Below are 16,380 nucleotides of genomic sequence, written 5' to 3' on the forward strand. Positions count from 1 at the left end.
TAGTGTTTATTCACAGGTCATACACTCACTGGGAAGCTGTGATTGTTTGAAGCTTCCTGGCAAATGTGTTTCCAACAAAGCAGACCAGCTTTCCCCAATATGGTGCCCTCCAGATGTTTTTGGATTGCAACTCTCATCATCTCTGACCTTTGGCCATGCTGGCCGGGGCTGAGGAGAACTGCAGCCCAAAACATCTGGATGGCCCCAGGTTGGGGAAGGCTGAAGTATGTGTTTTTCACATTTGATGAAAAACTGGAGTTAGACTGGTGTTCACCATTTCAAGAAAAAGGTCTCACATGAAGCAGCTCTTAGTTGTGCCCTGTTGCCAGGCCTTTGTGTGACTGGCATTCTTTGCTGGTGTCATTACAAGCTGTTGATTCAGTGATCTAATCTGAGTTCAGATTTGTCCTTTTGCAACCCAGTGGGTCAGTGGGTAAAGCATAAGCAGTGTAGAACACCCTCAGATTCAAGATATTAATTGAAACAAAACAATTCGTTTATTGATACCCAATGCCTTAAAATAATATCTTCATATCAAAAATAATATTATTAAGAAAGACATAGTAACATTAGTATTTAGAAAATATTATAAAGCCTGAGAGAAGGCAATAAAAAGCAATCAACAAACCAACAAAGCAACATAAATGGGTTAAGAATGGCATAAGAATGGTACTGAAATGTCATTAACAAAGCAGTCAAAGCAATTTGAATAGTAATCCTAGGCCCCCATCTCCTTCTGGTCCATAAACTGATCATTCTCAGACTATTCCACTTTGAGTTGAACTCAGACTAGATGGCTGAATTAACACAAGCTGTGGGGACGGTGATCTTGCCCTTGATATGGTGCCCCATCATTGTCCAGCGGGGAAGAGCTGCTGTGCCTTGCTTGCCAAGGGCTGTGGTTACAGTGGAAGAGCAGTGCGGAAGCCATCATGGTTCTCTCCCAGGCTGACAAACTGTCCACATGGTGCCATTTAAAGGTCCTGATTCTCCTAGACTTTGCCATAACCTGTCCATAATAAGAGCCCTGAGCAACACAGTTGTGGCCTGTAGAGGAGGGGAAACAATATGGTACAACCAGTGGGCTGGGGTCAAGTCCTATCGCTGGTGTCAAGAGATGTAGCAGTGGGACCCATGTGGAGTGTAGTAACTGAAAGGAACAAGCTGTTTCAGCCAAAAGCCCATATTCAAAGTTGACTTTCACAGGAAATTAATGGGAAGGAAAGGAAAGGTTCCTTCTGTGCAAGCACCGGGTCATTACTGACCCCTAGAGGGACGCCGCTTTTGCTGGCGTTTTCATGGCAGACTATAGAGGGGTGGTTTGCCATTGCCTTCCCCAGTCGTGACTACCTTTCCCCCAGCAAGCTGGGTACTCATTTTACTGACCTCGGAAGGATGGAAGGCTGAGTCGACCTGAGACCCAGCTTCCGCTGGGATTGAACTCAGGTTGTGGGGAGAGTTTTGGTTGCAATACTGCCGCCTACCACTCTGCGCCACACGAGGCTCATTAATGGGATGAGCACCTAAAAGCAACAGTAATTTTCTAAACATTTGATCTTTTGCTAATGATGATGTCACCCAAGTTTTTACTTACCTGGTTCAGTGTATGAATTTGACCTGTAATGCCTAACTGTATTACAGATAGTGTCCATAAGAAAACAAGAGCCCTGCAGGATCAGATCAAAGGCCTATCTAGTCCAGCATTCTGCCCACACAGTGGCCAACCAGATGTCTATGGGAAGCCCCCAAGCAGGGCATAAGTGCAACAGCATCCTCCTGTTCATGTTCCCCTGCAAATAGTGTGCACAGGTATACTGCCTCCAACGCTGGAGGTAATATATAGCTATCATGACTAGTAGCCATTGATAGTCTTATACTCTATGAATTTGTCTAATCCCCTTTAAAGTAGGGATGGTTGAGAATTTGTTTTGGTTTTGATAAGTGTTTAGCAAAACCCACAAAGTTCTCCATATTTAAGACCAAAAAGGAACTTGAAAAAAAATTAAGTGTGGGAGAAACGGAAAGTGACAGATTCATCCGCCCAGGACTTTCCGTGCTTTGCTTTTAACAGTCTGGGGTTGAACCCCTGCATATTCAACCATGTTAGTGCTTAATTACAGTTGCTGCTTCTTTTTTCTGACAGGCTTCTTATCTTTATCAGCTATATGGCAGGCAAGCACACTGTGGTCCTCTCCATCCTAGGAATAGTACCTATGGAATTTGGCTGGTGCAGATGTGTGAAAATCTCATTTCAGTTCACTTTTGATAAGAATTTGCCAAAATTCTCAAAGTTCTTCACGTGCCAGAGAGAAAGAACTTGAGATATTAAAAATCTGAATGCTGGAGAAAGTGAAATGGATATATTTGCCCATCCCTACTTTAAAGCTGTCCAAGTTGGTGCCCATCACTGCATCTTGTGGTAGTAAATTCCATTGTTTAACTATGCTCTGTGTACCATTTCCCCCAGCAATTCTTCTGTAGGTCAGAATGTTAAATGAAATTCTGCACATGCTGACAAGTTGCCCCAAAGTCAGCTGCTTTGCAGGTGCACGAGCTGAAGTTCTCTCATTTAGTCTTAAGAAACTCTCATTGATTGATGTAAACTATGTGATCAGGACACCTGGCTAAGCAGCTTTTTGTGTGGTATCTTCTGTTTTGGGATAAATTCTCTTGATTGTTTCTTGCAACCATCTAGCTGTCCCCCACCTAGATCTGAAACCCTGTCTTGTTCCCAGGTGTATATTTTGGGTGAATTTTGAATTTCCAAGTGGCTCTCAGCCATAACTGGTACTGCAAAGTGGGTGCTGTCAGGGCAGGTGAAATGATGCTAGAGCTATCAGGGGGCAATAATCCACAAGTGTGCAGCACCATCAGGATGCATGGATCAACCTTACAAGCCAGGAGAGAACTATTGGAAAACAGACAAGCTTTTTCTGGACACTAGCCTACTCCAAATCAAGGCGAGCTCATCTTTTGTACTAGTGTTCTTTCATTAATATTATAGGGAGTACTCTAGAGCAGGGGTGAGCAACCCAGGGCCCTTGAGATATTGGACTGCAATTCCTATCAGCACCAGCCAACATCACTAATGGTCAGGGCTGATGGGGGTTGTAGTCCAGCAACACCCGGAGGGCCCCAAATTGCCCATCCATGCTCTTGAGTAAGAGTTTCCTTGGGCTGTAGACCTAAGTCAAGTTACTTGGAATGAAGCTGCACAGAAATCAATGAGCTTTACTTCTGAGTAAACATACTAAGGTGTGGGGTGTTTCAGTGCAATCTGAAGCATGTTTAGTCACTGAGCTCAATGGGACTTACTCTCAGGTCAGTGTGTATAGGATTTCAGTCTACGTCTCCAAAGTCTACTTAGGTTTTTAATTGTTTTTAGTACTCTCAGACTTGACAGAAAATGCCTGGTTTGACACAGTTGAACCCATTTCCTCCAGTGAAGACTGGTGGCTCCAATGTTATTGGAGTGGTGAATCTGTGTCGGGTTTCAGTCAGCACTAGTCAAAACTCTAAAAGAACTCCTTTAGAATTCTGACTGGTTCTGCCTGAAACCCAGAGCGGATTCACCATCCCACTGACATCGGAGCCACCAGTCCCCACTGATTACCTCCCTCCTTCTTTTCTTATAAAGTGGCTCTAAAACAGATATTTCCCCCGCTCTCCTCCTGCCGAAGGTTTGTGAATAAAACTATGCTGTGAGATGTCGTGACTAATGCCACGAAGCTTTTATTCAAACAGCAGATGAAGTCGGTCCGTTTTAGAAAGGAGTAGGAGTCAGAACATTCCACTGAAGCCGCCCGAGTAAAAGCCTCACAAAAAGAACCAAGGAGGTGATGCTCCAGTCCCAGCTGCCTTCACATCTCCGTGTCAAAGGCTGAGGAAGGCTCTATGGGGTTTATCAGTGAAGTTCTACATTATACAAGGACCTTGTTGCATTTTATGACAGGCGGGAGGCATGTGATTGCATGCTGCTAAGAGATATCTTGAAAGCACCGAAGTAGAAAAGAGCCGTCCCTCCTTCATGCAGTTATTTTTATTGATTCGATTCCAGGTACTGTGAGATGTAGCACAACACAGCTCATTGTGGCAGATGTATGGCTGCAGAGCTGGTAAGGAATGAGAAAGAAATCCACAGCCAAACCATAGCAGGCTGTGGAATAAGCTGTACGAGACTAAAGATGGTGTCTGTTCCTCCTTCCTCCCCGCCACTTGCTCCAATCCCATTCGGCCTACAAATATAAAACAGATAACATTCCAAGGGGCACATTTTAGAAATGGGGAGATCCAGTTAATTTAATAGAGATGTCCAGGTGCCTCTTGGAGGAAGAGGCTGCTGGGTGCCTCAGTGGAGTGATGACCAGGTGTAGAGGACACCAGTTTGTCAAGAGATGGGACCCTCCTGTAGCTGCAACATGAGCTCTATTTCCAGGAGCTATATTCAGGTGTACTGCAGTTCCATGTGCCTACAGGTCCCCTACCCCCAGGCAATACATCCATCAGTGGCTAGGCCAACACAGATAAAACTTATACAATCCAGACTCCACTAGTTGTGTTGCAAGGACACATGAAGGATTAAATGTGCATGGCTCAACTAGGTGAGCACAGCATGTGAAATTACACATACATACAACATTTTATTACAGAATTAAGCATGAAGACATTCTGGAAAGCAGGTTACCCATTTTACAGATGGGGAACACTGAGATTCTCGTTCAAAGGACAATCAGTAAATGCATGGCAGAGAATTCAAAACTCATGCAAAACACCAAATGCAAGGAAGTGAGCCAAGCCACAAATCCAGGGAATCCATGGCCGCAGAAACTAAGAGACAAACAGAAAGTCTTCTGACAATTCTCTGTCTCCTTCCCCACCTGCACATCCCCCCCATGCCAAATACACAGGCAGCACACAGCTCCATTTGGTAGGGACTTGTGCTGCAAAACATCCCCTTTTCAAGGTCTGGGTGCTGCCACCTGTCCCTCCTGACCCACTCCCATTTGGGGGGTCCACTTCCAGCTCTGTGCTTCATCCTCCCTCCCAACCCAATTCCCACATATGCTGCAAAAGGCTACCTTTTAAAAGTCCCTTTACCGCCATCTTTCTTGCTGCTGCTACTGCCACCAGTGCTAAAATAAGTATGGATAGGCTGCAATCCTATACATACTTACAAGGGAATACACTTCACTGAACACTGTGTGGGAGAGATTTCTGAGTAAATCTGCATAGGAATGTGCTGATGATCTCCCACCTCTGCCTCCTGTTCTTGTTACTGTGCAAATAGCCCCCACCTCCTATGTAGAATTTAAGCCTGCCCAACTCTGTGGAGGATTGGGTTGCAATGCTCACAACACACAGTCATCTGGCCAGATTAAAGGGGGGTGGGAAGAGATAAACCCAGAGTTCTTGCCTGGATTATAGCATGTTTACTCAGAAAGAAGCCCCAAGGAATTCAGTGGGCTTATTCCTGAGGCTAGCACTGCTTTCCTTCCACCAGCCCCCTCCAGACCTTCTATCCAAGTCCACTGGGGCCTGCTCTCCTTTTGAAACAAAATTATGGCAGTGGCATTGCCATGATTCACCTGAGTTTATGTGTAGACACTGTAAGATGGTCTTCAGCAAATGGGCAGCACAGAAATGAAATAAACCAATAAATCAATAAAATGGTCACACATGTGGATCAGCACCTGGCAGGTGTGCAGCTGCTGACTGATGAAGAATGCCCAACATGGGGAGGAGACACTGATGCAGGTAGCTTCTCTAGGTGCTCTTGGCATTTGCACAGTGCTGACCCAGCCACCCCTGCTGCTGCCACCTCCTTGTGACATTTGCTGGGAAGGGCACAGGGCCTTTTTTCCTCTAGAAAGGCAGCCCCTTCCTACAAGCAATTCCTCCTTGATAGCTGCTGATGGAGGTTTCCATGCTCTAAAGGGATATCCTACAAGCACAGTCACACAGTCTCCTGCTTTCTCTAATAACTGCATCTCTGCTATCCTCAGTCTGCTCAAAGGGAAATAATATGGATCTGAAGGCCTTTGATGTAAGCTTAGGTGTAATTGCTGGTAGTGGGAGGATGTGACAAACCCCTACTTCTGGTATAGATCCACAGTGCCCTCTAGAGCATATGGTGAGTTGGCACCCTGCTGGGCAACTGGAATAGTTTTATCTGGCCTTATTTTTCTTGAATAGGCTGACTGGCTCCAACCACCTTGGGCTTTTGAGATGTAAGTTTACAGTTGTTAAGAGGATGGGTCCAGCCACTAGGTAATTTTCTGATTTGCTGGCTAGACCATTGACTTCAGAAATGGAGGCTGTTTTGCTATTGGACAGACCAGCTATCAGTCTGTGCAAAGGGGCTGGCTTTTACTAAGCAGAGATCCCCATAAAAAAGATCCCTGATAGGCTGCCACCATTCACTCCTTCTAGACTCTCTCCCTCTCAGAAATATACTTGGCATAGGCTCCGAGACCTAAGGCTCCACTTAAGACGGTAATGAGACTAGTTAAGTTAGACTGACTTTTTAATTTTTATTTGGAATTCTGTATGTGTGCGTGATAGTTGCCTTCCCTGATTTTTCCTCTTGTTTCTCTTCTTTTCCTAAATAAACTCCTTTTTTATATTTGGGCATTTAGCTGTGTTGTTTTAAAAGGGATTTCCACTGAACTGTTCCCCACGTGAAAGACTGGATGCTTACAAAGCTACCCCTTGTGTTTGAAGATTTTTAAAAAGGGCTTTGGGAAGCCCTCTGTTCCTGGGCTTTGGGAAGAAAAGTCCAAAGCACCTTTCTTTTTCTTTTTCCCTAGGTCTGGGCTGAAGGAGGGGTCCTTGGCAAGAGGCCTCAGAAACTCCCCAAGCAGCTGGACAGACTGCGGTGTGCCAGGAGGTTCATCCTGAATGGTGGCAGCCTATCAGGGATTCTTTTCCTGGGGAACCCACATAAAGAAGGCCTCCACCAGGAGGAAAAGTGATACCTCCTCCCAGTCTCATAACAGAAAAACAGATGACTTTCTCTACACCATTTTAGGGATGTCAGAGAATTCCGCCATGGATCTCAGTGAGGCCAAATGCCAGTGCATTCGGCCCCCCGAAATCCGTGGCAGAACAAAGCCCCCACCCCCCCAACCCACGAAAGGCGCGCGAAATGGAGCACTTACTTGCTGCCATCTGCGCTGACTTGCAAATGGCGGCTGCCCTGCGGCCGCCATTCGCTTCTTCATCATAGCCGTGACAGGCTACTTAAGTATTTATGTAGCCCACCATGGCAAGCCAAAACCCCCACAAAAAACAGCATATGCAAATGGTGGTGGCTACAGCGGCTGCCATTTACATTCCCCATTTTTAGCCATTTTAGCCTATGTAAATATTTACATAGGCTATTACGGCGAAAAAAAGGGGAACGCAAATAGCGTAGTGGGCGCCATTTGCGTTCCTTTTCCCCCCGCCGTTTTAGCCTACGTAAATATTTACGTAAGCTATTATGGCGAAAAAAAAGGAACACAAATAGCACCCGCTATGCTATTTGTGTTCCCCTTTTTTTTTGCTGTAATAGCCTACGTAAATATTTACGTAGGCTAAAACGGCTAAAATAAAAAGGAACGCAAATAGTGCCCACTATGCTATTTGCGTTCCCCTTTTTTTCCGCCGTAATAGCCTACATAAATATTTACGTAGGCTAAAACAGCTAAAAAAAGGAACGCAAATGGCGGCCGCCGTAGCCGCCACCATTTGCGTACGCTGTTTTTTTTTGGCTTGCCATGATAGGCTATGTAAATACTTACGTAGCCTATCATGGCACCTTTGATTTGTGTCCGCAGCAGCCCGTCCGCGGCCGGAACTCCGGCTGCAGATGGCCCTGGCCGGCAGCTCTGCGGAGCCGCGGCGGAGCGGAGCCGGCCCAAGGAGGATTCTGGGGGGAGGGAAGGAGCGCCTCCCCCCCACCGCGAATCCAAGCTGCGAAAAGGTAATTGCCTTTTGTACATCCCTACACCATTTTGCCCTCTAGGTTGGCAACAGGATGCATGCATCTGTGTTAGTTCCTGACTCCTCCTCCTCCCTCTCTTTCTCATGTTCAGTCTTCTAGATTTGATGTGGAAAAGCTCCAAGGGAGTTATTTTAATATTTAATGTTTTACCCAAGGAGCTGATTGTTCTGAAATCCCCGCCCCCGAAAATAATGACAGTTGCCACACCAGAAACTCCCCCCCTCCCGCATCACACATAGAGAAAACCCCACCATCTCTGAGATATATATATATATATATATATATATATATATATATATATATATACACACACATACACACATATATATATATATGATATATATGCCAGCAACGGAACAGTGCTAAAAAGTCCTTTGGGGGGACCACCCTATAAAGACCTTCTGCAACAGTCCCCAATTAAACCCCAAAGGGGAAAATATATATATATATATATATATATATATATATTCATTCTTTGGGATTTAATTGTGGACTGTTGCAGAAGGTCTTTATGGGGTGGTCCCCCACAAGGACTTTTTAGCACTGTCCCGTTGCTGGCATGTCCCTTCGTGCTTTTCTTTTTGGGTTTCCGCACAGTCAGTCCTCATTTGAGATGCTTCGTTTTTCCCCTTCGTCTTTCTATTACACCCACATAATTACAGCAGCATAAGGAGTGGGCTGGTGAAGCAGCAGCATTTTAAAAACCACATATTCTGATCTCGGAGCAGTCTTTCCCACCTACTTCTTCCCCCATCAGCAGGGGTGTCAGCTGTGTTGCTTCTAGAGTACTCTGAGTCATCTCCTTAGGCAGCTTGTAAATACTTGAACGCACCCATCAATGTCAAAGCAAACTACCTAGTTACAATATGAGAGAAGGTCCTCAAATTTTCTTCAGAGTAACACAGCTTTTCTGGGGTGTGTGAAGTCAGTAGGATTAGCAACTTTTCAGCCAGCCTGTGTAGCTGTTCCCTTAAATGGCAGATGGATCTGGATATGATAAACATCTGCCTTCAGATCATGAAGAAGCCCAGTGTGGTGGTGGAGAGAGGAAGCTAGTTCAACTTCATGTGCTCTCTTCTCTTGAATGTTTGCATGTTGTGAGGGTCTGGATAGAGCTAATGGGTCAGGTCAAGTTATCTCAGGTATCTGATACGGTTTGTGGGGCTGTTCACACAACATGCTTACCCACATTCCGTGGTTGAGTGTGGGTTTTTGTTGAACTGTGGGCTTGTTAACCACCCTGACAAACTGTGCCTTCTCAAGGTGTCTTGTTCAAGAAAAATAATCCACACTGCATGGTTAACAAGCCACCCTGCAGAAAATGTCCTGGGTTCAGACAACACGCTAACCCATGTTTCAACAAAAAACCATGGTTCAGCAATAACCATGGTTCAGCCACTGAGTGTGGGATAGTGTGTTGTGCGAACCCAGTCTAAGTGTTCTCTCTCTCTCTCCCTCCTCCCTCCCTACCCCTCCCTTTTGACTGCATAATGTGCACAAGCAGTGCCCTAATTTCTTCCAGGCTGACTGTGCCACAGCAATATATAACGTTGGTGACCAAGAGGTTTAGTTTATTTAATTCCCTCTAATACAGACTTCCAACAATGCTTCTCCATCAAGTGCCAGCATGATTGCCTCCTGGCAGGGCCCATGCTTATATCATCACCAAGTAGCAGCAGGGTTTTCTTAACATGGTGCATATATGGCAGCCTTTGCCCAACCTGGTGCCCTCCAGATGTATTGGAGGATAATTCCAGGCAGTTGAGGATACTGGGATTTGTAGTCCAACACAACTGGAGGGCAACTAGATTGAGGGAGGCAGATGTACAGCGATTCTGTGTCTGCACAGGGGCTTGTAGCACTCTGATCTGTTGGCACACATTGATGGCCCCTGAGCAGTTTGGCTGCATCTGCACAATGCTGATCAGCCACCTTAGCCTTTCCTATCATAGACTCATAGACCACTAGGGTTGGAAGGGGCCTATAAGACCATCGCATCCAACCCCCTGCTCAGTGCAGGAAGCCAAGTCAGTGGCAATCAGGGTACAGTGGCAACCAATACACGTATGAGATTTCACCCACCCCCAAATGCAGAGGGACCCCCTGGCAATGATGGTCAAGTAACGTAGCATGTCCATATCACTGCATGGACTCCGCCTGTTCAGTTCCATCTTCCTCACCTTTAAACTGCACCTGAAGAATTTCCCAGGGATTTTGGGGTTGCTTTGGGAGGACCCATTCTACACTGCAGAATGGCTTCCAAAGTTGTTCACGGTGGCAAAATCAGCACTCCACTTATTGTTCTACAGTTTCAGTTGTCAGTTCAAAAGCGGCCATTTCAGCAGGCAAACACATTTCCTGAAAATATACTTAGATGGTGTGAATATTTATCTTTTTTTCAATCCTGATCAGTAGTGGTGGCAGCTGCTTTGGAGCCACAACCCGCTAGACTGCTTCTTCTTCCTACATCCTGAATTAGTAATATGGGTGATCTCAGCTAGCCAATCAGTGATCATGATGCTACATGATCCAATCAGATTTGGCAAAATGATTATGTCCCAAGAGCAGATGAGACTAAGGACAACGCTTCCTCCTGGATTAGTCACATGGGTCCTCCCACCCAGGAACTGCAGCGTGGATGGGATGATGTCACAATATTTGTAGTGAATAAGGCTTGGTTACATGATTATGTCACTCAGGGTAAGTGAAGTCCAATGAAAGTGAGAGCAAGTGAGATCCAGTAGACATTGTTTACTTGGACTTCCAAAAGGCTTTTGACAAAGTTCTTCACCAAAGACTCCTGAGCAAACTTAGCAGTCATGGAATAAGAGGACAGATCCTCTTATGGGTCAGTAACTGTTTAAAGAACAGAAAGCAGAGAGTAGGAATAAATAGTAAATTCTCCCAATGGAGGGAGTAAATAGTGGGGTCCTACAGGGATTTGTATAAGGCCAATGCTTTTCAACCTGTTCATAAATGATCTGGAATTAGGAGTGAGCAGTGAAGGGGCCAAGTTTGCCAATGACACCAAATTATTTAGGGTGGTCAAAACAAAAAGGAATTGTGAAGAGCTCCAAAAGGATCTCTCCAAACTGGGAGAATGGGCATGGCAAATGCAATTCAATGTAAGCAAGGGGCAAAAAATTCCCAAGTTCAAGTATAACCTGATGGGATCTGAGGTAGCGGTGACCGACCAAGAAAAAGATCTTGGGGTTGCGGTGAACAGCTCAGTGAAAATGTCGATCCAGTGTTCAGCCACTCTAAAAAAGGCAAACTCCATGTTAGGCATAATTAGAAAAGGAACTGAGAATAAAATTGCCAATATCATATTGCCTTTATACAAATCTATGGTGTGACCACACTTGGAATACTGTGTACAGTTCGGGTCACCACACCTAAAAAAATATATTGTAGAGCTGGAAAAGGTGCAGAAAAGAGCAACTAAAATGATCAAGGGGCTGGAGCATCTCCGCTATGAGGGAAGGTTATAACAGCTGGGCTTTTTAGCTTTGAAAAAAAGGCAAGTAAGGGGAGACATGATAGAGGTGTACAAAATTATTCATGGTGTGGAGAATGTGGATAAGGAGACATTTTTCTCCCTCTCTCAAAATACTAGAACCTGGGGCCATCCCATGAAGCTGATGGGTTGGAGATTCAGAGCAGATAAAAGGAAGTACTTCTTCACACAGAGCATAGTTAAACTATGGAATTCGCTACCACAGGATGTAGTGATAGCCACCAATTTGGATGGCTTTAAAAGGGGGTTAGACAAATTCCTGGAGGAAAAGGCTATCAGTGGCAACTAGTCTTGATGGCTATGTGCTACCTCCAGTATCAGAGACAGTGAGCCTGTGTACACCAGTTGCTGGGAAACATAGGTGGGAGGGTGCTGTCACGTTCATGACGTGCTTGTTCCTGGTCAACAGCTGGTTGGCCACTGTATGAACAGAATGCTGGACTAGGTGGACCCTGGGTCTGATACAGTAGGGCTCTTCTTATGTTCTTAAGAGCAATAGAAATGAACAGTTGCTCATTCCTGCAATGAGTGCTGAAAGCTGTTGGAAGCGGGAAGTGTTTTTGAACGACACTGGCAGCGTTCATGAAAAGCAAAACAGACATCACATACGTTTCTCACATGACAATGCACACGCGGGTTCTCCACCACCGCTGCATACACATGGAGATGATCTTGGGTGGAAAAAAAAGTCATGCCTGAAGCGGCTTTGCGTGACCAACAGTTTCACTTCCTGCATTGTGCAAAGCAAAAGTCACTGAAGCTGAAATGAACGAGACGTTGATGAATGAATATTTAGATAAACATTATGGCTCCTTGCACATGTGATCAGAACACTCCTTTTCATTCTGTGCAGCCACTGCGGAGAGGTGCTTGAATTTCCATTCAGAACAGCAGCACTGCTGGTGCAGTCAAAGATCAATCAACCTGAGTCAAGGCAGGGAAACTGGGCCCTGAAACCATAACTTTTTCAAGTCCTTGGCTAAGGCTCTGGGAGAACATGTATTGCACTCCATTCATTCCTCTCGGTACCAAAGAATGAGAGTAATTATGAAGCCAAAAACCTTTCCATCTCCCTCCTTTGTTTACCCTTTCCATTATTTCCTTCCACTCCCAGGTAAAGGAATGAAGCTTGTCTGAAAGGTTGACCTGCAGGGGTGTGGCAATAAAGTTAAACATGATACATTCTTGAATAGTTAGTCACTCTTTAATGAATTCTGGAGGAGGCTATGAATCATTTGTAAAAAAGAAAATGAAAAAATCCTCAAATTCCTAATTTGGTATTCATATGTTCTGTTTATACATCAAGGGATTAATAGAACCCTCAAACAAACATGCCTCTAGCATGCATTTTACATTCACTTTACCATATTTGTATATACATTTATAATGAGAGAGGGGGAGAAATGTACTTAGGTGCGTTCACATTGAAACGAAAATAGATGCATAATTGTATTCAGATTCCCAAAAGGGCTGGCACAGAGCTGCAGCTCTTCCAGAAAAGGTATTGATCATAGCAGGGACTAGTAATCCTAGATACTAATAGTGAACTCATTCTTTGAGTGTGGATCCTTATGTGGCCAAAATGGCACCATCCATGAACAAGGGGGGAGGTATCAGCAAGCTTGGGAGAATCCCAAGGTTTCCAAATGTATAAAACATCTTTTTTGGGGGGGAGCCGTGTAAAGGTGGGGGGATTCAAAACAGCCCTGTGTACAGTGGCTGGCTGACTGGTGGGGGGGGGCTGGCTGACTGGTAGGGGGGGAAAGATAAATATGAGGGTGGGGATGGAATATCCTGGAAGGGGGTGAGGCTTGTACTCTGCACTGCAACATTTTGTTGCAAGTCTCAAGTGTCATTCCACCGATCACTTCAGGACTGTTTGAAAGGAAAATTAGGAACTGCACAATGGTACATGATTGTAATCCATGCACACCACAACACACCTATGTCATATTTAGAAGCCTCTAGAGAGTGGGAGAGAATTCTCAGGACTGTGGATCTGACAGCACTAATGCAGACTCCATGGGTGTGTTTCCATGCTATTGGCTTCACCTGGCTTGCAACTTATGTTGCGATGTTTCCCCAATCCCATCTGCTCCTTTTCCAGTTTCCACAGTGCTTAAAGTCCCGGCTTCTCATCGCTGTAGCTTGGGGCTCTATGCTGTTTCCACTGAGCTCTAATCGAATTATTTTCTTGATGGTTGGGTGGAGTATGGGTGGAGTCTGATTACCTCATCCATGTTCCCACCTCCTCCTCTTGATGAATTCCCCCTCCCTCTCCCCCTTCTGCTGCGCTCCAGTTTCCTGCTCTGGCCAGTTTCCTCCCTGCCTTCTGAGCCCTTTCCCCCATTAAAGTATGTTTTAAAGCACAATTGCACTATAACAAAGAAGAGTGAAAAAGCAAAGACGTAGTTGCACGTTAACGGGCACTGCAACCCTTCCCATTGTTCCCGTAGTACACCGCTCCTGTTATGACTTCTCCGCACCATTATAAGTCGCTGACAGAAACATACTTATGGGTGGGGTGGGGGGATTGGAAGTGAACGTCATCAGACTGGCAGGGGCTGCTCAACCAATCAGAGAGGCTCCCCCCTCCAGGCTCTACTCCTCTTAATGGCAATCTTGGGAACAAGCCTCATTGACTACAACAAAAGTTACTTCTGAGTAGACTTCCCAGATATATGCCTGATTCTGCCCATTTTCCCCCTTTCCCTCTAATACACATATCCTATGTCAGTATCTTGCTATCACTCAACTGTGAAATAGCATTAACATGCATTTGTGCTATGGCGCAATAGCGCAATAGCACATTAGTCCAGGGATACCTGTCCTGCTGACTCCTGGTCAAGGAGGTTTGTTCTGGAAAATGGGCTATTTTGCAAATGTGCTATTGCGCGATAGCGCAAATGCATTAGTGCTATTTCATGATTGAGTGATAGAGTCATAGGAAGATACTGACATAGAGGGTATGCATATTGATAGAAGACAACCTGAGATAAACCTGATTTTCAGGCTGTAGTGGGAGTACTTGCTTGACCGTGACAGCAGGTTTATATGCACTAGTGTTCTAATGCTTATTTTCAACTATGTTTCAAAAGGTGGTCCCTTAGCATCCTGCTCCAAAATGGCTATGAAACTTCCAGAAAACAGGCAGATGGAAAGGGTTGACTCACAGAGGTGAACGACACACCCACAAGGGCTGGGCTACACGCCCCATGGACAGGAATATGATACCAAACCCAGTGCAGTTTTGGAAACATGTCAGTAATGGAGCTGAAGTAAGATGGGGAAGTTGGACTATAACTAGCCTCAGAAGAAGCAGTTTTTCCACGATTTTCCACATGCTGTCATGGAAGCACAGAGACCTCACCGCGCAGCCAGATTGGAGTAAATTGCTGGTGGATACACAGCCAAGAAAACTTTATTTGGAGTGATAGAATATAGATAGAATCAGGACATCTCTACACCAGCCTAAAATCCTGCATTTTTAAATAGGGATGGGGGAGAAATCCTCCACGGACCCCAGTGAGGCTGGATTCTTTTGACGCCATTTGTGTCCTGGACACCATTTGCATCTGTGCTTTTATTTAATGCGATAGGCTACGCAAATATCTAAGTAGCCTATCACATAAAAGCAGGGACGTCCCTGCTTTTACGTGATAGGCTATGCAGATATTTGCATAGCCTATCGCGTTAAGTAAAAGCACGGACGCAAATGACCTCCAGGACGCCATTTGCAGCCATAAAGGCCTTAGTTTAAGGTAAATGCAGCCATTTAAGGCTGCATTTACCTTAAACTAAGGCCTTTACGGCCGCAAATGGCATCCTGGACGCCATTTGCATCCACAGTCACTTCCCTCCCTTCAACCAGCGATACAGCATGGCGGCCGTATCGCTGGCACTTCGGAGACGGACAGCGGCTCTGTGGACTCGCTGCAGAGTGGAGCCAGCCGGCAAGGATTCCGGGGGGGGGGGGAGGGACAGATTGCCTCCCCCCCGCCGCGGACCCCTGTGGAGCCCAGGTAAGGGGGTTTCGTACACCCCTAAATTTAAAACAGGACTTTCTGCTTCCATTTTAAATGCAGGATCACAAGGACTCCCTTTTTCACATGCTTTCTTTCCCCCCATCCCTTCCCCTTCCTTTCCCCCCATCTGAGTCTTCCATTATCTTTCATTGATCTTGCTCCTCTTCTTGCTGCTGTTCCTCTTTTCACGAAGGAAACTGAAGCGGAACACAACAGGGTAGCTCAGTATCTGTAATCTATTTAAAAATGGAACAAAGGGCATTTTGTGCAGGAGATGGAGATGCCCTGGAGGGTCACAGTGTCATGTAAAGAGCCTGCAAACTTCCTTGAAGGAGCAATCTCGGTCACAGGATAAAAGCTCCATGTGAAGAAAGCCATAGATAGATAGAAAAAACTAAGAACAAGAGGGAAAAAACAGATGCACAAGCAGTACAGCAGGCTGAGCTCACTCATGCCTTCCTTAGTACAGACTACATCAGATCTGAGAACAACTGGAGTCAACTCTTAAAGAAATAATCATTCCCTCTACTACATACTTGGTACACCATGAAGAGAAGGAAACAACAGTATCTTAAGCACCTGGAGAGTTTTGCTCATTGCTGATTTCACTTGTCTTTTCCTGCTTCTGGTAAGCCACAAGCGACTGGACTGGACAAAACAAGCAATCGGGGCAGATAGTGAAGCCTTTCTTCCTAAAGACAGAGAGTCCTTCTCTTATCTCGAGAGGCACAGAATAGCCCTGTATGATAGTAAAACCTCTCTGGGAGCTTTTTATGTGTCCACCAAGATTGCCTGAGTGAGCTGCTCTGTTGCTTGGAGGGCTGTGCAAGCGGGGAGGAAAAGAGCAGGCACGT

This window comes from Heloderma suspectum, chromosome 3 (genome assembly GCF_057233095.1).
Source record: "Heloderma suspectum isolate Gila_16-S chromosome 3, 16-S_ref, whole genome shotgun sequence".
NCBI lineage: Eukaryota > Metazoa > Chordata > Lepidosauria > Squamata > Helodermatidae > Heloderma > Heloderma suspectum.